This window comes from Canis aureus, unplaced genomic scaffold (assembly GCF_053574225.1).
Source record: "Canis aureus isolate CA01 unplaced genomic scaffold, VMU_Caureus_v.1.0 NW_027326476.1_RagTag, whole genome shotgun sequence".
Lineage (NCBI taxonomy): Eukaryota > Metazoa > Chordata > Mammalia > Carnivora > Canidae > Canis > Canis aureus.
The window spans coordinates 238,229-265,723 of NW_027554417.1; the positions used below are offsets into that span (position 1 = coordinate 238,229).

Here is a 27,495-nt window from a genome sequence, read left to right on the forward strand (position 1 = left end):
ACATCCCGCTTTGCACAGCCCTGTCATCCTGGCATTCTTGCACATAGCATCAAGGATACAGTTTTGCCCCAGAAGCCACGGTTTCCCCGATATGGGCACTTTCGTGTTCCAGGGAATGTTGCCATCTCTGACTGGGTCTGATTTGAACCGTGTAAGGGAGTGCCTGCCTTTTTCATTGCTGGGCTCCATCTCCCCGGAGTGCCTCTTTTGCCTCAGGGGGGACTCCAAGGGACTCAGACCTGCCTCCGGATGCTCTGAGCTTTCCAGCTTCTCTTGTATCTCTTGTCCTCCTTCCTCCCTCATGCCCTCCTTGGTGCTCTTTTCCCGCTTCTCTTCCTCCTCCTCAGCTTCTTCATCGGCCACTTCCCGCTTAAACTTAGCTGGGTCCACAGCTGCCCTCTTTTCTAATGTGACCTCCTCCTCATGTTCGTCCTCTTCCTGTCTTCTTGTTCACCCTCCTTCTCCTTTTCAGTGTTCTTCATCTCTCAGGCTCCTCCACCTTCATCTCCTCCTCAGCCTTCTCCCCAGCCTTCTCAAACTCTTCCTTCTCACTCTGCTCTTCCTCTCCATCTTCCTGTTCCTGTCCCTCCTCAGCCTGCAGCTCCTTGTCCTCTTGTACACTTCTATCCTCCACCACCTCCTCAGCAGACTCCGTATCCTCCACTACCACCAAGTTCATTTCCCTGATTATTTCTTCAACCTCCGGCACCAAGTCCTCACTGGGGCGGGCCTCCTCTGTCTCCTCTCCGACCCTGGCTTCTGGTTGGGGCTCCTGTGTCATCCCAACCCCTAGGGATTGCAGCGTCCCCACCTCCCTTGGGGGGCTACAACCCCTTGGGCCCAGGTCACCTGATGTCCCAATTCCAAGAAGGAGGGCCAGGATTCTCATGCAGGTCCCAATTCCCTGGACCCTGCCCTGCTCTCCATTGCCCCCTTCCCAATCCCGAGTCAAATGTTTGGTGGCACCTGGACCCCTTGGAGCGCAGGAGCTGAAGGTGCAAGTTCTTGGTTCCTGGTAACTAAGGGGAGGTTGGCAACTGGAACCCTGCCATTCGTAGCACTGTGCAGAGGCGCGAGGCCGGAATGTTCGCACCCGCACAGTGGCTCATGGCCTAATGCCGCAGGCGAGCGGTGTTGTTATTGGCATAGCCCCTCATCAACTCCCCCAACCACATGCTGCCACCAGAGACTTCATATCTAGGAGGTCCCTTCGGCGGCAGCCACCCGCCATCCAGGAGCCTCACCAGGCCCTTCCTTACTGAGCCTGGGGGTGTGCTCTGGATTCACTCAGGGGTGGTCCGGCCACTGCACCTCGCTGCGCACACGTGTATCCCTCCTGGACATGCATAGGGTGGGGACGGCTGGGAGGGGGTGTCACAGGCAGCCAGGCAGGATCTGGCATCCAGGGACACGCTCCCCCATCCAGCGCAGGCTCCCCTGCTGTCCACCGTCCCCAGCCCCTGGTCCCAGGTTCCAGGCCACCAGCACCCCTGGCAAAGAAATAATTGGCCAGAAATTAGGAAGAGCAAACCCAGGGCAAGGTCCATGGGCCAGCGGGCTGCCTAGAAACCTAGTAACATAACCCCACTGAGGTTGGCGATTGGATATCAGTGGCATAATTAAAGGGCAGGATATGTCACCTAAAGCGTCATTCTGGATACTTGTCCTCAAAGCCAATGGTAGGACTGGCTAATACCATCTCCTTTTCTGTCTGCCCCTTTTGAAAGGCTTGGGTTCCTCCTTCCTTGTCTGACTTTCACACTAGGCTTCTCCTCTGGGTCATTACCAGTTATGATATACCTCCAGCATCCTGGTGCACAGAGCCCACTTCATCCACCTTCCTGAGGAGCATCTTTGCCCTCTCTGTTCCTCCCCTGTCCTGCAAGTTCTCCTACAGTGGTTCGGCCATGGAATGCAGGATCACCGACGGGCGGGATGGCAAAGGGAGCATTTGCAGCACACTTGCCGTTCTGAGGTTCTCAGGGCCTTCAGGACTGTTACACAGCCCATGACGGTGCGCTGCAGCAGTGAAGGTAGAGGCATAGGATGCACACCTCGTGAGTTGCAAGGAAGGCCCCGTGGTTACTGGAAAGCACGTTTGTCATAGAAGGACCTCATTTCAAAGGAATGGGCCAGGATGCCTGGGGGATTTGGACTTAGCTGGGATCCAGTGCACCATTTTTGAGGGTCACAATGTCACTAGTTTAAAAATCTGCTTTCCAGGATGCTTGGGTGGCTCAGTGGTTGATGATCTGCCTTTGGCTCAGGGCGTTATCCTGGGCTCTAGGGTTGAGTCCCACAGTGAGCTCCCTGTGGGAACCTGCTTCTCCCTCTGCCTGTGTCTCTGCTTCTCTCTGTATCTCTCATGAATAAAATGAATAACATCTTAAATAAATTAATCAATTAAATAAAAATCTAATTTCAACGAAAATGCGGAAGCCTGCGGGGAGGAAAACTGACACACACTCCTGCAAGACAAATGGGAATATTTCTGACACTGTCCCTGGGAGAGCCCAGATTCTGGAAGTGCTGATACAATGAAAACCAATGCAGCTCTTGTGAGAGTGCCCCACACAGCCTCCAGAAAGGAGGGTCCTGAGGAAATATTGCACCTGAAACAGCACTACCTTGGGGAGCCAGAAGAGTGATTTTGATTGTGTGTGTGTGTGTGTGTGTGTGTGTGTGTGTGTTTGTCTGAGTGGAAGGGGTTTGGGGATGTTGGAGAGAGAGGGAGAAATAGGGAAAGGGTGGGAGGAATGAGAGGAGGATTAGGCTGGGCAAGAGGCTGTGAGACAGAGGAGGATGGAAGCAGGCAGGGAGGGTGGGGGAAGGAAGCAGGATAGTAGTGACGGAGGGAGGGAAGAGGGGAAGAGAGGGGCATGGATGCACGAGGGGACTGTGGAGAGGAGGGATAGTGGATGGCAGGTTAGCAGGGCAGAGGGAGGGCAGGCCCGCAGGGTGGAGGGCCGCAGGCTGAATTCTGAACATTGCCAAGGACAGAGAATGATAGGAACCATCCCCTGCGAGACTTTAAGAGGATGAGAAGGAGAAACAAGGTGACAAGGACATGAAGCGCACGTGTCCTCCAAGGTCTGCAGGATCACCTCATGCCTACGATGAGCACTTGGGAAAACAGGACTGCCAGAAAGGGATGGGAAAGAGGAAAGGGCAGCATGTGCGTGAAGACCTAATGTGCCGAAGCTTTGCGAATTCTCTGGAAAACGCTGAGTCTGCCCATCCAAGGACCCCGGTGTGCTCCTGGCTGAGGGAATTACCATCCCAAGAGATGCCCTGTGCAACGGGCTCACCTCAGCTGGCTGAAAGGCAAAGAACGACTCTCAGAATCTGCATGGGCAGCAGTGACCCAGAACTCAGCCAGGTCCTTCTGAAGACCCTCAGCGGGAGGAAGAGACAACCTTCTGGTGGGATGCCTGGAGGCCAGAAGGCAGTGGTTGAGTGTTCACCAAGTTCAAAGTAGAATGCTGTAATATACGTTACATTAACTTACATGAACATAGGTGATGTTGGGCAAGAATGACTGAGAAAATGCTCACCAGATGCAAGGTCAAGGAGCAAGAGAATGAGCCCAGGGGGCCTCTATGCTAAGGACTGTGTCATGCTGAAAAGAGCCTTGGTGAGACGGTTAACTGAAAGTGCTGGCCTGAACTAACGCCTCCCCAGAAAGTACTGGCAGAAACAGGAGAGCAGGACCTGTGTTTGGAAGTAGTCTGCATTGCCTACGTGGGCTGAAAGACAAGGGCGTCCAAGCAGACGTACATTTATTTTCCTCGGCTCGGCTCACACAAAGCTACATCTAGTAAAGCGAAGGAACATACATGGAGTAATGTGAGACACACAGGGGCCGGCTCCCCATGCACTGTGCTAACTACAAGTACACAGAGCAGCAACCCCGCATTCCCCTGGGGTAGTGCGCTCACTGGAACTCTCTGTGGGGAGAGCCCTCAAGAAGGCCTGTTAAGCGTCATTATGGTAAAGCACTGTGCTGAAGCAGAAGAAGCCAACCCCAGAACGATGTGTGCTGGAGTTGAGCACCCGTGTGGAAGGAAGGTAAAAGTGTCAAAGGTGCGCAATGAGCCAGAAGGGAGAGCAGTGGTTACCTGGTGTGGGGGTGCGGGGGCGGGACCCAAGCAGAGGACGACGCGGTTGTGCACACCTAACCAGCACGGGGCGGGGGGGCAAGCAGTACAGAATACTTTCCCTGCCTACTTAGCGTTTTTGATTAGCCAGGTGTCTGCAGAGACATTTCAGAATGAAGGGGCAGAAGGACCTCCGAGAGGTGATGGATGCGGGCCCATGTGGGATGACCATCACGTTCCCCCCTTACCTACCACTTGTCACCAGCCAAGGGGAGCATAACCCACTGGTGTCACAGAAATCGGCGTGTTCCCCAAGTCATGAATCAGACACCTCAGTGGGAAGCCTTGGGGCTATTAAGGATTCAAACAGAAGCAGGGTACAGAGAACACAAACAACACAGTGGCACGAGAGTCTGTCCCAGTGAGCAAAGACCTTAGGCAGCAAAGACATGAGGCAGCAATGGAGGAAGGTGCATAGGAGGGCCCCACATTGTTGAAACCCTGCCGACGACCAGGCTGGGAGCAGCAGACAAACCTCTTAGGCCTGAGGCCACAAAACAGTGGAGGGTGGGGGCCAGGAGGGTGGGGACTCGGGGTGGGGTTGGGGTGTGCGGACCCTGTAGGGACATATGGGCCAGACAACTTGCACGCTGCAAGGCCTTCTGAGTCCTCTGAGGCCTCTTTGGGGCTCAACAAAATAAGTGGTGTACCCCGTTGGAACAGGAGAGGCACCTGGTCACAAAGGAAACCATCAGGGTCTCCTTCAGAGGTGCACAGACTCAGAGGCAGCAGCTCTTACACCTAAAGCCACAGGTCCCCCCAGAGGTACTGTGGCAGAGCAGAGACTCGCCGAGCCCAAGGCACTTTCGAAGGCACAGCTGTGCATGTCTGTGCACAGGCACAGCTGCTAGATTGCAGACGAACGGCATAAGCAGACAGAGGCAGGCAAGGGCATGGTCAGGGAATCAGGGACCCGGAAGCAATGGGGCGGGGGGCTGTGGTCAGACAAAATCCTTTCTCTATCTGGAGAAGAACATGAAGAACCCGAGAGGCTGGGGGTACATTCACGTGCTGCCGAACCCCAGAGCCCTATAAGCCTGCCAATTCCTATGGTGGGCCTCTCTGAACAGGCAGCACAAGTGCCGGCAGGCGTGTGAGTGTGTGTGTTGGTTCTCGCGAGTGGTTGTGCCTGTAGGACGGTGTGATAGTAGCTTTCAGTGATGCCTCAGTATATGCTGGTGAGTGAGAGGGTGGGAAGGAGCATGTCAATGGGTCTGTCGCTACATGCAAAGCTATGCGTCAGTACAGGTGAGTGAGCAGGTGTGTCCTAGGAGCATATCAGCATGTGTGTCAGTTCCAGCAGGTGAGTGTGAGGGTCAGTTGGCGTGTGTGAATGTGTCCGGCAGTACATGCGATTATGCATGTTGACAGGAGCAGGGGAGTGTGTGTTAGGCACACAGGCGCCCATGTGTGTATGTTTGAAGGTATGAGTGTGTACTTCAGGATGTGCGAGTATGTGTAACCATAGCCATGTGTGTGGGTGGTTTGTGTGCGTATGTGTGCGTGTGCCGGTGCAGGCGCCTCTGGTAAGTTTGAGCGTGTGGGTCCGTACCAGTGAGTGAGTGAGTGCCAGTATGGGAAAGCGTGTCACTCACCAAGGGCCAGTGTGTGTGTGTTTGTTGGTTTGAGCGTGTGACAGACAGTATGGGAATGGGTGTCCATTTGAGGGAGAGAGTGTGTGTTGTTAGGAACTGGTGTCAGAGAGCTGTAACGGGTAGGTGATCAAGTGCCAGTGTGAGTGTCAGCTGCAGTGTGCTGGTGAGGTTGTAGTAGGAACCCTCCACCTCCACTTTGGAGAACAACCCTAACACTGTATGCTAAGTAAACATGAACAGTAAATATCTCCTACCAAATATCTCTTAATCTTACCCCTGGTAGGGTGGGCCTCCAAAAATATCCCAAATTTCCACCTGAAAGTCCCCAAATCACACTGACTATACATCCTCTCCAAGGCAGACATCCTCTTAAATGGCATCCTGGCTCCTAGGCCCATATATACATGTCAGAGGGTTCCTGAAGTCCATCCTTCTTCCACAGAAGTTTCTCTTGGGCTTTAGGGGCCCCATTCTCCTGCTACTCCATGCACAGGCCAATGTGAGTCTTTCTGTTGGTCATAAACCAAAGCTACAAAGCAGCAAAGCCGCAGCTAATGCTGTCATCACCAGCAACACGGGCCTGGATTCAGCCAAGTTCAGCGCATGAAGCCAAAGAGGTCCCAGAGGCTGTCTGTCTGTTTACCAAACAGGGGCCTGAACCTTAGTACCCCTTCAAATCTACATACTATCATAAGGAGTGATTCTTTGTGGGTGTTGTACTCCTTCTAAACCATCTTCCCTAGGGTTCAAATGAGGGCTGTCGTAGGCACAGTGCTTTGGAAGTGGGCAGAGTCTACAAGACGACAAGACACAGTGGGCAAGACACAGGTAAGACTGAGGGTTCCTCAATGCCATCATGTCCTAGCAGCATGCTTAATTAATATGCCTCTTCATGGAGTGATATTCTAAATGAGGTGATGGGGGCAGTTTAGGGAAGTTACCAAGAAGGATTTCCGAGTTCACTGCGTCCCATGTTTACAATCAGGTGTCACCCGCATCCAAGTCCATAAACCAGAGGGCAGTCTGAAGGCTGGCAGGGCAGAGTGTACTCCACAATGAAATACAGAGGAGAAGTTGCACCTGAAAGGTTAGGGATGTCAGAAAGTTGGTGGTGGGGGGGTTGCTGCGGGCAGGAGGAGGGAGGGAATCGCAAGAGGTGCAGGCAGAGAAATGGACCCTCCCACCAGGGGACTCAACGGGGATTAATAATCCCATAATATTGGGCTTTAAACACCAGAGGGACTAAATTCCATTAGTTCATATAACCAGTGGGACTGGGAGCCTCGAGATTTGGAGGTTGGTAGATGTGGCACTGGGAGAGCTGGATGGGCAAGTGATAGCTAGGTTACTGTGCTTAAGGAGACAGACCCTGCATGGAGAGACAGCATACACAAAGCAGTTTACACAGTGTCATGGGCAAACAGGGCATAGATCTGTTCAACTGATTTCAAAAACAAGGAGCTGGCAGCCCCATTATGCTCCCCCACTAGGCAACATAGGTACCGAGATGCCTGCAGGGGAAGGACTGCACAGACGCTGGCTATCTGACCTGCTGATAGTGCTTCATCCCCAAGTTCTCCTGGGGACTGCATACTGCAAGCATGCAAAGCACCTCAGCCTGAGGTTAGGGCAAATGTTGTTGAAATCATACGGGTACCATGCCCCTCTGCTGGGCACACAGCTGCCACACATGCCATGACCAGCTACCATGCTGCAGCTGGCCTCATACCCTGGTGCCGCGCACCAGACACCTTTGTGTTCAGGTGCCAGCTGCCACAGTGTGCTTCAGGACATCTAGCACAGGGCCAATGGCTCAGGGAGGCCTGGGTGGCTCGGTGGTGGAGCGTCGACCTTTGGATCAGGGAGTGATCCTGTGTTCCTGAGATGGAGTCCTACATTGGGCTCCTCCTGGGGAGCCTGCATCTCCCTCTGTGTCTCTGCCTCTCTCTGTGTCTCCCATGAATAAATACATAAAATCTTTTTTAAAAAACGACTAATGACCCAGCATGAATTTTGACAACACAACCACTCTGCTCCCTAGTTGCCCGACAGGAACCCCCTGACTGCCAAGACCTAGCCTGTCTGGGTCTTACGAACAGTGCACCATGAACAAGCACAGTGCACAACAGGCAGAAAGTCACTGCCTCCAATGGCACTGAACACAAAAGCCACTCAGACACAACAGTAGGCCGGGAGCAGCTAACATACAATTCTCTCCTGATTTGTCATGTTCTGGAACAGGGGACAGTGCACTGCGGGACACTCGTGATCTCTTCTTCAGAAAGTCACTACTTTCAAAACAACACAAGAAGTTGTTCCTGTCTCATGACCCTGAGATGAAGAGTCACATGCTCTGCTGACTGAGCCAGCCAGGCACCCTCAGAATGAATTTTTTTTTTAAAAAAGGAGACCCAGCAATATGCCTCTTTGCTAGAGAATGATTTTGTACCCAAACAAAATGTTTGTTTCAATGTGAAACATTGAAAGTGAGGGAGTAGAGAACCTTGATAATGCAAAGGACATCAACGTAAAGCTACAGCAGTGTCGGACAAACTAGACTTTCAACCAAAGGCTGTAGTAAGAGATGAAGAAGGACATTATATCATTCTAAAGAGGTCTATCCAACCAGAAGATGTAACAATTGTAAATACACTTATGTCCCTAATTAGGGGGTAGCCAAATTTATAAACCAATTAATAGCACAATTAATGAAACTCACTGACACTAATATAGTAATAGTATGGGACTTTAACATTCACTCAGAGCAATAGAGACGTCATCTAAGCAGAATGTCAACAAGGAAACAAAGGCTTTGAATAACACATTGGACCATATGGACTTTGCAGATATATTCAGAACATTTCATCATAAAGAAGAGGACTACACATTCTTTTTGAGTGCACATGGAAAATTATCCAGATGAAATCACATACTGGGCCACAAATTGGCTCTCAATCCAGTACAAAATATTGAGATTGTACTACGTGTATTTGCAGACCACAATGCTTTAAACCTTAAAGTCAAGGACAAGGAGAAATTTCAAAGGGACACAAATATACAGAATGCTAAAGAGCATCCTAGTAAAGAATGAATGGATCAACCAGGAAGTTACAGAAGAATTTAAAAAGTAGATAGAAACAGATAAAGATGGGTATGTGACAGTTCAGAACCTTTGGGATACAGCAAATGCAGTCCTAAGAGGGAAGTATATAGCAATATAGGGCATTCTCTAGAAACAAGAAAAGTCTCAAGCACATAATCTAAACTTAGCCAAAAGGAACTGGGGAAAGAACTCATATAAAGCCTAAATCCAGCAGAAAAGTGATAAATTATAAAGATGAGAGATATAGAAAACAATGATATAGAAATATTTTAAAAAATGAAAAGCAAGAGCAGATAAACTAAGCTAGGAGTTATTACTTTGAAACAAGTACTAATACTCAATAAACCCCTAGCCAGACTTATCAAAAAAGAAAAGAGAAAGGACCCAAACTAATAAAATAATGAAAGAGGAGAGATCACAACCAACACCAAAGAAACACAAACAATTAGAAGAGAATATTATGAGCAATTATATGCCAACAAATTAGATCTAGAAGAAATTGATAAATGCCTACAAATATACAAACTATCAAAATTGAAACAGGGAGAAGTAGAAAACCTGAAACAGACCCCTAAGTGGCAAAGAAATTGAAGCAGTAACCAAAAATCTCCCAACCAATGAGTCCAAGAAAAGATGGATTTCCAGTGGAATTCCACCAAACATTTAAAGAAGAACTAATACCCATTCTTCTGAAACTATCTCAAAAAATAGAAATTGAAGGATTACTTCCAAGCCCATTCAAGAAGACAAGCATTGCCTTCATCCCAAAACCAAAGACCCTACCACAAAGGAGAATTACAGAGCAATAACCCTGACGAACATGGATGCAAAAATTCTCACCAAGATATTAGCCAAAAGGATCCAACAATACTTTAAAAGAATTATTCACCACGACCTACTGAGATTTATTCCTGGGCTGCAAGGGTGGCTCAACACCTCCATTTCAATCGATGTGTTACACCACATTAATAAGAGAAAGAACAGGAACCATTGATCCTCTCAATCGATGTAGAAAAAGCCTCTGACTATGTACGGCATCCTTTCTTGATAAAAACTCTCTGTAGCCTAGGGATGGAAGGAACCTACCTCCATATCATAAAAGCCCTCTATGCAAAGCCCGCAGCAAATATCATTCCCAGTGAGGAGAAACAGTTTCCCAGTTGGGAAAATCCAAATCAAAACCAGTGAGTTAAGTTACCACCTCACACGAGACGGGATGTCTCAAATCAACAATTCATGAAGGAAGAGACACTGGCAAGGATGTGGAGAGGAGGAACACTCTTACACAGTTGGTGGGATTGCAAGCTGGTCTAGCCATACTGGAAAACAGTGTGGAAGTTCCACAAAAATAGTAAAAAATAGAGCTGCCCTATGACCCAGCAGTTGCAATACTAAGGTATCAAAGGGTACAAGCATAGAGTTTTGAAAGGGGAACATGCACTGTAGTGTTTCTACAGCAACATCCACAATAGCCAAACTATGAGCAGAACCCAGATGTCCAATGACAGATGAATGGATAAAGAAGAAGTGGTATACATATACAATGAGATATTACTCAGTCAGTGAAAGGAAAGAAATCCTGCCATTTGCAATGATGTGGATGGAATTAGAGGGCATTATGCTAAGAGGTGTAAGTCAGTCTGAGAATGACATATGATCATATGATTTCACGCATATATGGAATTTAAGAATCAAAACAGATGAACATGGGGAAACAGAGGGAGAAATAAAGTAAAACAAATTCTGAAAGGGAGGCAAATCCCAAGACAGGCCGCACTCTAGGAAACAAACTGAGGGTTGCTGGAGGGGGGGAGGTGGATGGGGGATGGGATAACTGAAGAGATGGGCAGTAAAGAGAGTACTTTAATGTATGCAATTGATGAATCATTAAGACCTACCTCTGAAGCTAATATAACAGTACTTTTTAATTAAATTTAATTTAAACATAAAATAAAATTTTACAAAAGGAAAACTTTGTGTTCCCAAAGGAGATGTGATAGAGGTTAAAGCAGAAAACTCATTTAGAGAAATAAGTGCTGAAACTTTACAAATCCAAAAACAAGAATTGAACAGAGAAGTCCGTGAATCTACTAGAACACCCTGTTATGTCAATGTGAAAATACCATCTTCAAAATGCATATATTAGAAACGTTAAAAAGCAAGAATAAATCAAGATTTATAAAAGCATCCAGGGAAACAAGGAATAAACTACAGAAGAACACCCATTAAGCTCTCAATGCATTATATGTAGAAAAAAACAGAACAGGAGAGATTGGAAATTCTTATCCAATGGATGTTCAAAGGGGATATTTTACACAGCAAATTTGTCTGGTCAGGACACGTGGGGTGGGCAGAGTTTTCTGCTGGTCCTCTGGGAAGGGGCTCCCACACTGGGACTGAGGCAAACTTGAGCCAGAAGGGTAATACTGCTGGTGTGCTTGGGTGTGGGACCTATTATAAGCAAGTAAGGCAGTCATTGTTGGCATTGTGCTTTACTGGAGGTATGTGGCTCTGTGTTTATGCAGAGGTACAGGGGAGGGAAAGGGTCCCAGCTAGCTCCTTTGTCCTTGGAGATAGATCTCTGGTGCTTGCTGCTCTCAGAGAAGCACTCCAAGGAGAGCAAATTATCTGTCTCCTGTGTGTCCCAAGTATTTTTCAGATCACTGTTCCTGTGCTATCTGGCTCCAGTTGTTCTTTGCCTGCCTTCTCTCCAGGAGCAGAACAGTGTCCTCTGGATCCCATCCCCCAGCCCAGCATAGTGGCTTGTAAAATTCTAGGTTTGGGACCCCTGAGTGATCAGTGGCTGAGCATCTGCCTTCAGCTCAGGGAGTGATTCTGGGGTCTGAGATTGAGTTCTTCATGGGGCTCCCCGCAGAACTCCCCTCCCTCTGTGTCTCTGCCTCTCTCTCTGTGTGTCTCTCATAATCAAGTAAATACAATATTTTTTAAAAACAAAAAATAATAACAAAACTCTAGATTTTAGGGACATGGTGTGGGCAAGGACCTTCACTGGTTTTCTGGGGCTGAGGGAGGTTTCAGACAGAAGGGCAGTCATGTCAAATCACAGGTGTGTGGGACTGAAGCATTTCTTCCCTACACCATGTCTCTACATTTCCCACCTTCTTCAGTGTACCTTCTTCTTGCCCTTCAGTTGTGGAGTTTGTTCTTTCTGTCTTCAGGTCCATACTAGGGTATTTAGGATGATTTGGTTGTTATCCACCTGTGGTAGAAGGATAAGAAAACCCTAGGGTCCTATATCATCATCATCTTAGCTCTTTCTCCACTTTCTTTGTTTTAAAAACAACAAACAACAACAACAACAACAACAACAACAACAACAACAACACCCTTAATTTCAGTGTTCATTCTATTGTTCCAATCTCCATTTCATTAATTTCTTCTGAATACTGTTACCTTCTTCCTTCTAACTTTGGTCTTAGATTGTTTCTTATTTTCTAGGTTCTTCTTTTTCCTTCTTGCCTTGCCTTTATTTTTATTTTTAGTATATTTTTAAATTTGATTTTGACTTGCCAACATATAGTATAACACTATACTCATCCTGTGATGTGCTCATCCTGTCCAGTACCCCCCCTCAGTCCCTAGGTTCTTGAGGTATAAAGTCAGGTTGCTTATTGATCTTCTCTTTAAAAAATTGGTATTTATTGCAGAAAAATTCTTTCCTAGAATTGTTTTTCTGCATTCCCTAGGTTTAGAATAGAAACATGCTTTATTGGTATTTCATTTGTTTAAACATATTTCCTATGTCCCTTATAAGTACTTTTTGGACTTACTGGTTGTTCAGGCAAATATTGTTGGTTTTCCACATACTTGTAAATTTCCTGGTCTATCTCCTGTTATTGATTTCTAATTTCATGGCTTTGTGGTCAGAAAAGGAGCTTCATATGATCTCAATCTCCTTAAATTTGCTGAGAATTGTCTTGTGGCCTCTCATACAAACTATTTTGGAGAATGTTCCATGCCAACGGGAAGAGAATGTGTATTCCACTATTGTTGAATGGATTGTTCTATAAATGTCTGCTAGGTCCACTGGGTCTACAGCATCTTTCAGATCCAAGCTTTTGTGTTTATGATCTCTGAATGACTTATGCATTTATTGGCAGCTTGGCTCACTGGCTTGTCTCCCTCCCTCCCTCCCTCTGTTCTATAAATGTCTGCTAGGTCCACTGGGTCTACAGCATCTTTCAGATCCAAGCTTTTGTGTTTATTTTTTATTTTATTTTATTTTTTTTGTGTGTGTTTATGATCTCTGAATGACTTATGCATTTATTGGCAGCTTGGCTCACTGGCTTGTCTCCCTCCATCCCTCCCTCCCTCCCTTCCCTCCCTCCCTCCTTCCCTCCTTCCCTTCCCCCCTCCTCGCTTCCCTCCCTCCCTTCCTCACTCCCCCCCTTTCCATCCTCCCTCCCTTCCTCCCTCCTCCCTCCCTCCCTTCCTCTCTCCCTCCCTTCCCTCCCTCCCCCCTTCCTCCTTTCCCTCCCTCCCCTCCCTCCCTTCCCTCCCTCCTTCCCTTCCTTCTATCCTTTCTTTTTGATGGTCTCTCTCAGTTAAAATCTTTTTGTTTTGAGATACATCCATTTGCTTATTTTTCCTTCTGTTTACCCTGAGAAAACATTTTCTAAAAACATCGCTAAGATCAATGTCAAAGAGCTTAAATTCTATGTTTCCCTGCGGAGTTTTATAGTTTTCAGTCTTACATTTATTTCTTAATCCATTTTTATTCTATTTTTGTGTATAGAGTAAGAAAATAGCCCAGTTTCATTCTTTTGCGTGCACCTCGCACTTTTCCCAATACCACTTAGAGAAGAAAGTATCTTTCTGAGCTGTATTTTCTTACCTCCTTTGCCATACATAAAATGATGATATAAGTGTGAACTAATTTCTGGGCTCTGTACTCTTGAGCTGTCTGTTTTTTGGGCCAGTATCATACTGCTACAATCACTATTAGTATTGCAGTATATATCCAAATCCAAGAGGGAGATATCTCCACGTTAGCTTTTCATTCTGAATATGGCTTTTCTACACATCCATGCCAGTACCTGTTTGTTCTTGTGGAGTTAATTTTAGGCTGTGGAAATTTAGGCAGGTGTGAGATGAAATTACTTTTTTAAAAAAAATTTAAATTCAATTGGCCAACATATAGTACATCAATAGTTTCAGATGTAGCTTTCAAGAATTCATCAGTTGTGTATAACATGCAGTGCTCATTACATCACGTGCCCATCACCCAGTTACCCTACCTCCCCTCCGCCCTTCATCTCCCCTACGGAACCCCTCAGTTTTCTTCTCAGGAATAAGAGTCTCTCATGGTCTGTCTTCCTCTCTGATTTTTCTCCATTCAGTTTCCTCTCCTCCAATAATCACTTGCAGTGTTTCTTATCTTCTGCATATGAGTGAAACCATATGATAACTGAGTGGTTATCACTGAATGACTATTTCACTTAGCATAATACCATACAGGTCCATCTACATCAGTGTAAGTGGGAGGTATTCATTCTTTCTGATGGAGGAGTACTACTCCTTTATATACATCTATATATCACATATACACACTCTGGCACACCACATCTTCTTTATCCATTCATCTGTCAATGGACATAATGGCTCCTTCCACAGTTTGGATTGTGAACATTGCTGCTTTGAACACTGGGGTGCACGTGCCCCTTTGGATCACTACATCTGTATCTTTGGGGTAAATAAGTGGTAGTGCAATTGCTAGGTGGTAGGGTAGCTCATTTTTAACTTGAGTAATATCCACACTGCTCTCCAAGTGGCTGCACCAGCTTGCATTCCCACAAACAGTGTAAAAGGATTCCTTTCCCCACATTCTCTGCCACCATTTATTTTTCCCGTCTGTTGACTTCAGCCATTCTCACTGGTATAAAGTGGTGTATCTCTGTGCCTTTGATGTGTATTTCCCTGAAGGCAAGTGAAATGGAGCATTGTTTCATGTACCTGTTGGCCATTGTTTCTGTTGGCCATCTGTCGGTTGTTTGTTTGTTTGTTTGTTTGTTTTGCAGAAATGCCTGTTCCTGTCTTCTTCATTTCTGCCCATTTCCTGACTGGATTATTTGGTTCAGGGCTGTTGAGTTTGATAAGTACCTTTCTTCAGAATTTTATTTATTTATTCATATCACACACACACACACAAACACAAACACACAGAGGGAGAGAGAGGGGCAGAGGGAGAGGGAGGCTCCATGCAGGGAGCCCAATGTGGGACTCAACCCTAGGACTCCTGGATCACTCCCTGAGCCAAAGGCAGATGCTCAACCACTGAGCCACCCAGGTGTCCCTAACAAGTTCTTTGTACATCTTGGATACTAGCCATCTATCTGATCTGTCATCTGCAAATAACTTCTCCCATCCTGTAGGTTACCTTTCACTTTTGTTGACTGTTTCTGTTGTTGTGCAGAAGATTTTTATCTCGTTGAAATCCCAAAAGTTCATTTTTGCTATTGTTTCTCTTGGCTTTAGAGAGGTGTGTAGCAAGAAGTTGCTGTGGCTGAGGTCATAAAAGTTGCTGCCGCCTTATTAAAAAGAAGAGAGAGAAGACTCAAATTAATAAAATCATGAATGAGAAAGGAAGATCACTACCAACACCAAGGAAATACAAACAATTTTAAGAACATCGTATGAGCAGCTATATGCCAATAAATTAGGCAATCTAGAAGAAATGGATGCATTTCTGGAAAACCACAAACTACCGAAACTGGAACAGGAAGAAATAGAAAACCTGAACAGGCCAATAACCAGGGAGGAAATTGAAGCAGTCATCAAAAACCTCCCAACACACAAAACTCCAGGGCCAGACATCTTCCCTGGGAAATTCTATCAACATTGAAAGAAGAAACAACACCTATTCTACTAAAGCTGTTTGGAAAGATAGAAAGAGATGGAGTACTTCCAACTCATTCTATGAGGCCAACATCAACTTAACTCCAATACCAGACAAAGACAACAACATAAAGGAGAATTACAGACCAATATCCCTGATGAACATGGATGGAAAAATTCTCAACAAGATACTAGCCAATAGGATCCAACAATACATTAAGAAGATGATTCACCATGACCAAGTAGGATTTATCCCTGGGATGCAAGCTGGTTCAACAACTCGTAAAACAATCAATGTGATTGATCATATCAGCAAGAGAAAAAACAAGAAACATATGATCCTCTCAACAAAGATAAACTCAAAATGGATGATATATCTAAATGTGAGACAAGATCCCATCAGAATCCTAGAGGAGAACACAGGCAACACCCTTTTTGAACTTGGCCACAGCAACTTCTTGCAAGATACATCCATGAAGGCAAAAGAAACAAAAGCAAAAATGAATTATTGGGACTTCATCAAGAAGCTTTGGCACAGCAAAAGAAACAGTCCACAAATCTAAATGACAATCTACAGAAGGGGAGAAGATATCTGCAAATGACGTATCAGATAAAGGGCCAGTATCCAAGATCTATAAAGAACTTATTAAACTCAACAGCAAAGAAACACACGATCCAATCATGAAATGGGCAAATGACATGTGAGGAAGACCTAGACATGGCCAACAGCACATGAGAAAATGCTCCACACCACTGGCCTTAAGGGAAATACAGATCAAAACCACAATGTGATACCACCTCACGCCAGTGAGAATGGGGAAAATTAACAAGGCAGGAAACCACAAATGTTGGAGAGGATGTGGAGAAAGGGGAACCCTCTTGCACTGTTGGTGGGAATGTGAGCTGGTGCAGCCACTCTGGAAAACTGTGTGGAGGTTCCTCAAAGAGTTAAAAATAGACCTGCCCTACGACTCAGCAATTGCACTGCTAGGGATTTACCACAAAGATACAGATGCAATGAAACACGGGGACACCTGCACCCCGATGTTTCTAGCAGCAATGTCCACAATAGCCAAACTGTGGAAGGAGCCTCGGTGTCCATCGAAAGATGAATGCATAAAGAAGATGTGGTCTATGTATACAATGGAATATTAATCTGCCATTAGAAACAACAAATTCCCACCATTTGCTTCTACATAATGGAACTGGAGGGTATTATGCTGAGTGAAATAATTCAATCGGAGAAGGACAAACATTATATGTTCTCATTCATTTGGGGAATATAAAAATAGTTTTCACTATTTCACTAAGGGAATAAAGGGGAAAGGAGAAAAATGAGTGGGAAATATCAGAAAGGGAGACAGAACATGAGAGACTACTAACACTACTAACACTGGGAAACGAACTAGGGGTGGTGGAAGGGGAGGTGGGTGGTGGGTGGGGGTGACTGGGTGATGGGCACTGAGGTGGGCAATTGATAGGATGAGCACCGGGTGTTTTTCTATATGTTGGCAAATTGAACACCAATAAAAAATAAATTTATATAAAAAATAAAAAGCGTTATGCCCTCGTTAAAATTTTTTTTATAAAGTTGTTGCCTCTGTTCTTCTCTAGGATTTTTTTTAAAGATTTTATTTTTTAAATTTTTATTTATTTATGATAGTCACAGAGAGTGAGAGAGAGAGAGGCAGAGACACAGGCAGAGGGAGAAGCAGGCTCCATGCACCGGGAGCCCGACGTGGGATTCGATCCCGGGTCTCCAGGATCGCGCCCTGGGCCAAAGGCAGGCGCCAAACCACTGCGCCACCCAGGGATCCCCTTCTCTAGGATTTTGATGGATTTCTGTCTCACATTTAGGTCTTTCAACCATTCTGAGGTTATCTTTGTGCCTGGTGTAAGAGAATGGTTCTTTTGCAAGTGGCTATCCAATTTCCCCAACACCATTTGTTCAATATTCTCTTTTTGGCATCATATATTCTTTCCCGCTTTGTCAAAGATGAGTTCGCCATAGAGTGAGGGTCCATTTCTGGGTTCTCTATTCTGTTCCACTGACCCATGTGTCTGTTTCTGTGCCAGTACCCTGCTGTCTGGATGATCACAGCTTTGTAATACAGCTTGAAGCCAGGCATTGTGATGCCACCAGCTTTGTTTTTCTTTTTCAACATTCCTCTGGCTATGTCAGGGTCTTTTCTGGTTCCATGTAAATCTTAGGATAATTTGTTCCAAGTCTGTGAAAAATGTCCCTGGTATTTTGAAAAGGATGGCACTGAATGTGTAGATTGCTCTGAGCAGCACAGACCTTTTCACATTTGTTCTGCCAATCCGTAAGTGTGGAATGTTTTTCCATCTCTTTGCGTCATCCTCAATTTCTTTTAGAAGTGTTCTGTAGTTTTTAGGGGACCTTTGCCTCTTTATTTAGGTTTGTTCCTAGGTATCTAATGGGTTTTGGAGCAATTGTCAATGGGATCAATTCCTTAAAGTCTCTGACTTCTGTCTCATTGTTAATGTATGGAAATCCAAATGATTTCTGTGCATTGATTTTGTGTCCTGTCACTTTGCTGTATGAGTGCTAGCAGTTTTGGGGTGGAGTCCTATGGGTTTTCCATATGCTGTATCATGTTGTGTGCAAAGAGTGAGAGTTTGCTTCTTCTTTGCCCAACATGAATGTCTTTTATTTCTTTTTGTTGTCTGATTGCTGACTTGTCTGATTGTTGTCTGACTGGCTGAGACTTTTAGCACTATGTTGCACAACTGTGCTGAGAGTGGGCATCTCTGTCACGTTCCTGACCTTAGGGGAAAAGCTCTCAGTTTTTCCACTTTGAGAATAATACTTATGGTGGGCTTTTCATAGAGGGCTTCTATGATACTGAGGTATCCTCACACTGTGGAGAGTTTTGATCAAGAAATGATGCAGTACTTTGTCAAATACTTTTTCTGCATCAGTTGAGAGGATCCTATGGTTCTTGTCTTTCTCTTATTAATGTGAGTTATCACATTGACTTATTGTGAATACTGAACCACATCCTTACCCAGGAATGACTCCCATTTGCTCATGGTGAATAATCCTTGGAATGTTCTATTGGAGCCTATTGGCTAGTATCCTGGGGAGACTGTTGACGTCCATGTTCATCAGGGATATTGGTCTGTAATTCTCCTTCTTGATGGGGTCTTTGGTTTGAGTATCAAGGAAATGCTGGCCTCATAGAATGAGTTTGGAAATTTTCCTCCCATTTCTACTTTTTGAAACAGCTTCAGCAGAATAGGTATTACTTCTTCTTTAAATGTTGGTAGAATTCTCCTAGGAAGCCATCTGGCCCTGGATTTTTGTTTCTTGGGAGTTTTCTGATGACTGTTTCGATTTCATTGCTGGTTATTGGCCTGTGCAGGGTTTCTATTTCTTCCTGTTTCAATTTTGGTAGTTTATAAGTTTCCAGGAATGCATCTATTTCTTCCAGATTGCTTATTTTGTTGGCATGTAGTTGCTCACAGTAGGTTCTTAAAATCATTTGTATTTCCTTGGTGTTGGTCACGATTGCTCCTCTTTCATTCATGATTTTATTAATTTGGGTCCTTTCTCTTTTCTTTTTGATTACTCTGGCTCAGCGTCTATCTATCTCATTAATTCTCTCAAAGAAGCATCTCCTGGTTGTGTTGATCTGGTTTCTATTTCACTCATTTCTGCTCTAATCTTGATTCTTTGTCTTCTCCTGTTTGGGTTAGGCTTTATTTGTTGTTCTTTCTCCAGCACAGGTAGGTGTAAGGTTAGCTTGTGTATTTGAGATTTTTCTAATTTTTTTGAGAGAGGCTTGTGTTGAAATGTGCTTCCGTCTTAGGGACGCCTCTGCTATATCCCAGAGGTTTTGTACAGTTGTGCTCTCATTCTCCTTAGTTTGTATGAATCTTTTTAATTCTTCTTTAATTTCCTGGCTAACCCATTCATTCTTTACTAGGATGGACTTTAACCTCCAAGTGTTTGTGTTCCTTCCAAATTTCCTCTTGTGATCAATTGAGTTAAAATTTCAAAACACTGTGGTCTGAAAATATGCAGGGAAAAATCCCAATCTTTTGGTATAATTTAGACCTGATTTGTGACCCAGTATTTGATCTATTCTGGAGAATATCCTGTGTGTATTCAGGAAGAATGTAAACTCTGCTGCATTAGAATGGAATGCTTTGTATCGATCTGTGAAGTCCATCTGGGCCAGAGTGTCATTCAAAGTCCTTGTTTCCTTGTTGATCTTCTGCTTAGAATAATATGTCTATTGCTGTGAGTGTGGCGTTGAAGTCCCCCTACTATTAATGTATTATAGCCATATGTTTCTTTACTTTGGTTACTAATTGGTTGATATAATTGACTGCTCCCACGTTGAGGACCTAAATATTCGTAATTGTTGACTAGACCCTTTAAGCATGATATAATGTCCCTCTTCATCTCCAACTATAGACTATAGTTTAAAAATCTAATTTTTCTCATAAGAAAATTGCTATCCCAGCTTTCTTTTGAGGTCCATTTCCATGGTAAATGGTTCTCCCCCTGCCACACACACTCATTTCCAGTCTGATGGTGACTTTAGGTCTAAAATGGGTTCTTGTAGACAGCATATGGATGGGTTTTGCTTTTTATCCAGCCTGGTACCCTGTGTTTCTTAACTGGATCATTTAGCCCATTTACATTCAGAATAACTAGTGAAAGATAGGAATTTAGTGCTGTTGTATTACCTATACAATCCCCGTTTCTGCAGATGGTCTCTGTTTCTTTGGGCTTCCCCTTCCCTTACAGGATCCCCCTTAACATTTCTTACAGGGCTCATTTACTGGTCACAATTTTTTTTTCTTTTTTCTTTTTTTTTTTTTAGTTTCTGTCTCTCCTAGAAACTCTTTATCTCTCCTTCCATTTTGAATGAAAGCCTTGCTGGATAAAGTATTCTGGCTACATGTTTTTCTCATTTTCTACCCTGAATATATCATCCCAGTCCTTTCTGGCCTGCCATGCTCTGTGGATAGGTCTGCTGTTAATCTGATATTTCTCCCTCTGTAGTTAGGAACCTTGTCTCAAGCTGATTTTAGAATTTTCTCTTTATCTCAGAAATTTGGAAGCTTCACCATTATAATTTGGCATCTTGATTAGTTTTGATGATTTTGGGAGGTTTCTCTCTATCTCTTGGATGTGAATGCCTGTTTCTTTCCCCAGTTTAGGGAAGTTCTTAGGTAAAATTTTCTCCAATACACCTCCTGGCCCTCTACGTCCCTCCACGCCCTCTGCAATCCCAGAGGATTTATAATGGATTTTATAACGGATTTTTTAAAAATAATAAGTTTATTTTTTATTGGTGTTCAATTTGCCAACATACAGAATAACAACCAGTGCTCATCCCGTCAAGTGCCCCCCTCAGTGCCCATCTCCCATTCACCCCCACCCCCCGCCCTCCTCCCATTCCACTACCCCTAGGTCGTTTCCCAGAGATAGGAGTCTTTAGTTCTGTCTCCCTTTCTGATACTTCCTAACAATTTCTTCTCCCTTCCCTTCTATTTCCTTTCACTATTATTTATATTCCCAGAATGGATGAGGCCATACAATGTTTGTCATTCTCCGAATGACTTATTTCACTCAGCATAATACCCTCCAGTTCCATCCACGTTGAAGCAAATGGTGGGTATTTGTCGTTTCTAATGGCTGAGTAATATTCCATGTATACGTAAACCACATCTTCTTTATCCTCTAATGCATTTTTTAAAACTATCACTTAACTCTCAGAGCCTGTCCTTATAGACTCTTACTTGTTTTTGTCTTTTCCTCAGCTTCCTTATGTCCCATCAACTTGTCTTCTAAGCCACTTTTTCTCTCTATTGAGAATAACTACTCTAGCTACTAGAGCATCCAGTTTAGACTGCATCTCAGAGTGTTTTAACACTCTGATTGTATCTCATTTCTGCACTATGAGGTTCTCTAGAGTCTTTCAAGTTTATTTTCATGTCCAGTTAGTAACTTTATAATTGTGATTCTGAATTCTGTCTCCAACATCTTACTTAAGTCCATATCCATTAGATCTGTGGCAGGGAACATTACCACTGATTCTTTCCTTTGTGGTCAATTCTTTCTTGGATGTATGAGTGTGCAGAGTCAAAAATAGCAACCATGACCCAAGCAGAATACTGGGCAATTCTGAGGAGGTCAGGAACCAGAAAATAAAAGGAAACGACAAGAAAAATAAAAGCAAATTTTTAAAAAGGGGGAAAGTAAGTGGTGGGGGAAAGTGAATACAATCTCATACACGGACCAAATTGGCGATCCATTTGTTGCTGAGTGTATTTTGGTCTGTACATGTTAGAAGGTACTAAATTCCAAATTTACTTTTTAAAAAGCAATATATATCTATATAATAAAATTGAATATGGTGAAAGGATGCTTTATCTATCTACATATGTCTATAACATGTAAGTGTAAAATAGGAAAGTTAAAAAAGAAAAAAATAATAAAAATAAAGGTTGATATAATTCTGTAGTGAAGACAAGAAAAGGGAAAGCATATTGGGTCATTTTAACCTAAAAGACAAAAAAAAAAAATCATAAGAGAAAAACTTGCATTCTATGTACTCCAATTCTGAAGCTTTCCACCACTGTTTGATCAATAAACCTGCTGTTTTCCTGTTATTCCAGAAGGTCTTCTGGGCGAGAAGCCTGCTGTAGTACATTCTCATGAGTCTGTGCCTGGGTGGAGATGCACCACCCCTTGCCAGGTGGCAGGGCTCAGCTTAAGTTGTTTGTGAGGTCTTTGCTCCCTGGAGGCCATGCCTCTCTAGAGGGTGAAATGGGAAAATACGGCTGTTCCCAGATCTCCAGTCCTGGAGTAGGGAGATCCCACTGTATGCCAAACTGCAGACTGCTAGAGAGCCCAGTCAGTCACTCAGATCCTTCCTTGATACAGGTGGGAGGGAGTGGGGAGAACACTGATTTGCACGATTTGTATGTTTTGCCCTCTCCTGCATGTACCTGCTCCACCCCTCCTGAGGAACCAGAGCGTTACCCTGCTTCTGTACGTTGCAGGGCTCTGGCACAGAAAGAGTTCACTTTGGTGCAATGCACATCTGGTCTGCTTCTCCAGATGAGACTGGAGGTTGCTGTGTTCAGTCCTTTGCAGGGACCCAGCATGACAGCAGTTACCCCATCTGTCCACAGTTTGTAGTTTATGCAATAACAAGCTAAGTCTTCTTCCAGGCTCATAGACCTAAACCCATTTTCCCACTCCAATGCTTGAGAATTCTGCCAGCTTAGGCACCCATTTCTATTCTTCTAGGAATATTGAGACCTCACTGTCCCATCTGCGATTGTGCTGTTTCACCACTGAGGGAAATACCTTAGACGCAGATTTCTGAAGGTCTTGACTTTTGAGTCTCAGGACTGTACAGTTCTCTCCCAGCCCCTTACAAAGGCTCCCTGCCCCAGCCCATGCTGTTTATCTTCCCATATATTCCCTCCATTTCTGCTCTTCTCAGTCCTACCTTTCAAGAAGTGGTCACTCCCATGTTTGTAGAGTTTCAGTTTTTGTTTCCTTTCAACGCAGGTTGAATTCATAGGTGTTCCGGATGTTTTGATAGTTATGTAGCTCAATTTGGCAACATCCCACACACTTGGGGAAGGTGAGTGTTCATTCACATGGTCTCACTTTCTGTGGGAGAAATCACAGGGTGATAAGATCTAAGTTCATATATATATATATATATATATATATATATATATATATATATATATGCAAACTGGTATTTTTGTCTGTTTATCTTAATTATGTGGTGAAACTTCTTCTCCGGACTTCCTCAAGTGTTATGTTGTCTGTGGGTGATTGTCTAAGACAGGGTCCACAGACATATCTGAGATCTATGTGCATATTACTTGACACTGAGGTGGGTAAAAACTCCTCTTGGATCTCTTGGCATGTGATGCTGGAATGTACATCTCCAATAGAAGCAATTGTGTGCACAAATGGATGCCAATTTCTTCTGATTAGAAAGGACAACAAACAAAGATATTCATGTCATCATTCTTAAATGATCAATTCTATAGCAGTCAGTGCATCCACAATATTTTACCACTCTGCATTTCCAGTTATTCCATCATTGCAAATAAGAACTCCATATTCAGTAAAAATTCTTCAAATTGGAAAAAAGTAGAAGTATTTTGAAGGTACCATTGGTAGAGATGACCCAATGACCATTTACAAGCAACATTCATAAACACTATGTAGATAGCCTACTCTGGATTCTTTAACATTCTGTACGTGGCTAATAGTCCAAAGGAAATCTTTTCCCACCTTTGCTAAGTAAAATTGAGAACCATTACTTGTATTGTTAACTTAGATTCTTTTGTGACCCAACTATTGAAGACTAGAGTATGGAAGAAAGATAAATGAGTGTTTGGGAGGCACGCCCTTTTTAAAAAAAAAAAAATTTTTTTTTGAATTGGAGTTCAATCTGCCAACATATAGTGTTACACCCAGTGCTCATCCTGCCAAGTGCCCCTGCTCAGTGCCCATCACCCAGTCACTCCAACTCCCCTTCCAACTCCCCTTCCACTACCTCTCGTTCCTTTCCCAGGGTTAGGTGTGTCTTATGTTTTATCACCCTCACTGATATTTTCACTCATTTTCTGGGAGGCACTCCTGTAAAAGCTTGGATCAAACTATCCTATCACTAGACTGGAAGTAATTTCATTTCAGTTCATCAGACAGTGCATGGACGGAAGATATTTTCATGATGTCAGCAAGGCAAGGAGGTTATGTAGTTGTGGCAGTATATATCAGATACAAGAATTCTGGTAAGGTTCTCAAAGGATCAAAAATTAATTGCAGGGTTTATGGAGAGTGTTGGGATATAGAGAAGGAAAGATTAAGTTTCTATCTGATCTAGCTGACTAGGACAAAATACTCCAGCTGTTTCATGCTCAAAATCATGTCCTATCTTTCAAACACCTGTTAAACTTGGAAGATGAAAAAAATACACATTTTGGATTTTCTTATAGGTTTTGTATTTCTTTTGGCTTTCCTCTTGACCTTCTCTCCCACTATAGAAGAATTTTATTACTTTTACAAATCAGTGAGAAAAGAAGTCTTTCTTTCTTTCTTTTTTTTTTTTTTTTGGTTTAGATTACGAGGAAAGAGAGGGTTTAAGTTGTATTGACGATGTTGAAATCTTAGTCACTCTTTCACCTGGATTTCAGAGGAAAAATGAAGTTCACTCATTAAAGCAATATATTGGTGAGGTAGATTGTCAAAAATATGATATGATTGTCTAAGAACAAAAACATGAGTACCACTGACTCCAGAACAGTCCATTGACTCGGTGTAACTTTTATCTCAACCTGCTAAATTCTTCAATCCAGAGAACATTTCTGTTATTCTAGGGATAAAGATGACTAATGCTTCCTTGTTAAGGGACATTTTTTATTATTATTTATGATAGTCACAGAGAGAGAGAGAGAGAGAGAGAGAGAGAGAGAGGGAGACACATAGGCAAGGGAGAAGCAGACTCCATGCACTGGGAGCCGACGTGGGATTCGGTCCCGGGTCTCCAGGATCGCGCCCTGGGCCAAAGGCAGGCGCCAAACTGCTGCGCCACCCAGGGATCCCTTTTTTTTTTTTTTTTCAATCTGAAGAGTACAGCTCTGTAGGTGCAATTGTTTTATTTTTTGTTTGTTTTTCCCTTTTTAAAAATAAATTTATATTGTATTGTTGTTCAATTTGCCAAGATACAGAATAACACCCAGTGCTCATCCCGTCAAGTGCCCACCTCAGTGCCCGTCACCCAGTCACCGCCCCCCCCCCCCCCCCCCACCCCCCACCGCCCACCTCCCCTTCCACCACCCCTAGTTCGTTTCCCAGGGTTAAGAGTCTTTCATGTTCTGTCTCCCTTTCTGATATTTCCCAGTTATTTTTTCTCCTTTCCGTTAAGGGACATTAATATTAACAATTTAGAGATTTAATAGCCTAACAGAAATTGAGGCGGACTTGGTGAAAAAGTCAAAAGTTTTTCAACCTGACTCTTGTTTTCCCTGGGAAATATGAGGGTCAGTATTTCATTCCATCTTCCTCAAGGTTGGAAACATGATTCACTTCACTTATTGAATATTTATTGTGCTAAGTAAGATTTTGAGGGATGGGAATATAGATGGCAATAAAAAGAGATAAAAGGCCTGAGCTTTATGATCTCACATTTTCTATAATGCCTTTGCTGTTATGAAGGAATGTAGGAGTGAGAATTAAAATAATCCATAACATTTTTAAGGTCAACAAAGGTACAGAGTAGTAGTATGTGTTATGTGAAAAGAAAGTTAAAAAAAAAAAAAAATTGGTATTATTTAGAGTGCAGTTAGTTAACATGACAGTGTAATATTGGTTTAAGGTGTACAATATATTGATTGAAATATTTTTTCAAGGGGTTGCCTGGGTGGCTGAGCGGTTTAGCGCCTGCCTTTGGCCCAGGGCGGGGGTCCTGGGGTCCAGGGATGGCGTCCCCCGTCGGGCTCCCTGCGGGGAGCCTGCATCTCCCTCTGCCTGTGTCTCTGCCTCTCTCTCTCTCTCTCTCTGTCTCTCTATTTCTCTCATGAATAAATAAAAACAAAATCTTTAAAAAAAGTAAAAAAATTTTTTTTTTCATAAGTGGATATGTACTTATGTTTAGATACATTAACTTTCATTGATTTAAAGGATTTAGTAACACAAAGTAGCAATATAAAATGGTGAGAGTAGCAATTACTGGCAGGCATTCAGATGCACCTGGGGAAAATGTTAATTACGTTTTCTAGCAAAATGAATTAATAATAGAAATGAAATGTTTCATTTACGCACGTACATGAAAATTCACAATGTTTACCCATACTGTTTATTGTGGTCCTAATAGAGGTTAATTTAAATAACAAAATTACCAGGACTTCCAGAACATACATAAAAGCTAATCAGAATAATTCTTTTTTTTTTTTTTTAAAGGGTGAAGGAGTTTATATCTTTAATTAAGCTGCGAGATGGTAATTGTTCCCTGTATCATCACTGATAACTTCGTTAGATACTGTCTAAGAAAGCAGTGGATGGAGAGGCGGAAGCATTAGGATATGCAATTGATTCATTTCTGTTCCACTACATTTCTGTTCTGTTTCTGGTCATTTAAGTAAGTCAGTGCGAGGGGGATCCCTGGGTGGCTCGGTGGCTGAGCGTCTGCCTTCGGCCCAGGGCGTGATCCTGGAGTCCCGGATCGAGTCCCCCATCAGGCTCCCTGCGTGGGGCCTCCTTCTCCCTGCTCCTGTGTCTCTGCCTCTCTGTCCATGTCTATCATAAATAAACAAATCTTTAAAAATAATAAATAAGTAAATGTGTACATTTGGGGGCTCAGTAATGTACCCCAAGGTGCTTTCCTTTTTTTCCCCCCAAGACTAATGATCTGGTAATTGTAGGCTATGTTTCCATAGACATGGCTATAGCGCCTCTCTCCTACCCCTTGCAGTGCCCAGGATAAAACTTTGCTTACCATCCGTCGGTCATAATGGGATTTTAGACTCCCGTCATTTCCGGTGGAGACCGGTTGAAGTCTCGCATCGCGAGACCGTGGGGCCGTGGGGTAGTCCACCGGCGGTCGTTGCTGAGGTAGTTTTCCATCTTTTAGAGAGGCAAGTACTTTGCGCCCCAGCATCCAAAATGTGTAAATTATTACTAGTTCGTTATGCCTTAATCTTGAGAGTAACTTGTTGGTATTTTAGGTCACAGTGGTTAACAGGCTTCTGTCGTTGGCTTTGTAAGTGACTC

At 43.8% G+C, this 27,495-nt stretch overlaps 1 protein-coding gene and 1 long non-coding RNA gene across 11 annotated transcripts in view; one reads left to right on the forward strand and one right to left on the reverse strand.

The window, feature by feature from the left end:
- On the reverse strand, positions 1-27,267 carry LOC144309533 (uncharacterized). Of its 5 annotated transcripts, none has more exons than XR_013375480.1 (6): positions 27,188-27,242; positions 23,210-23,376; positions 15,253-15,403; positions 11,975-12,075; positions 6,694-6,832; positions 1-2,354 (listed from the first exon to the last, which is right to left on the reverse strand). It is a non-coding gene; the product is annotated as an uncharacterized LOC144309533 (long non-coding RNA). The 5 variants fall into 5 exon arrangements; XR_013375478.1 differs by having other exon boundaries at positions 1-2,362; XR_013375479.1 differs by lacking the exon at positions 1-2,354 and adding an exon at positions 6,528-6,545.
- LOC144309531 (cullin-4B-like) overlaps positions 27,254-27,495 on the forward strand; it is a 72,865-nt gene continuing 72,623 nt past the window's right edge. For 5 of the 6 annotated variants that reach the window (XM_077890613.1, XM_077890615.1, XM_077890618.1 and 2 more), the window contains exon 1: positions 27,254-27,359. The gene's annotated coding sequence lies outside the window, so the exon portion shown is untranslated. Of the gene's footprint in view, positions 27,485-27,495 lie in introns of all 6 variants that reach the window. The other variant, XM_077890614.1, reaches the window with a different exon arrangement.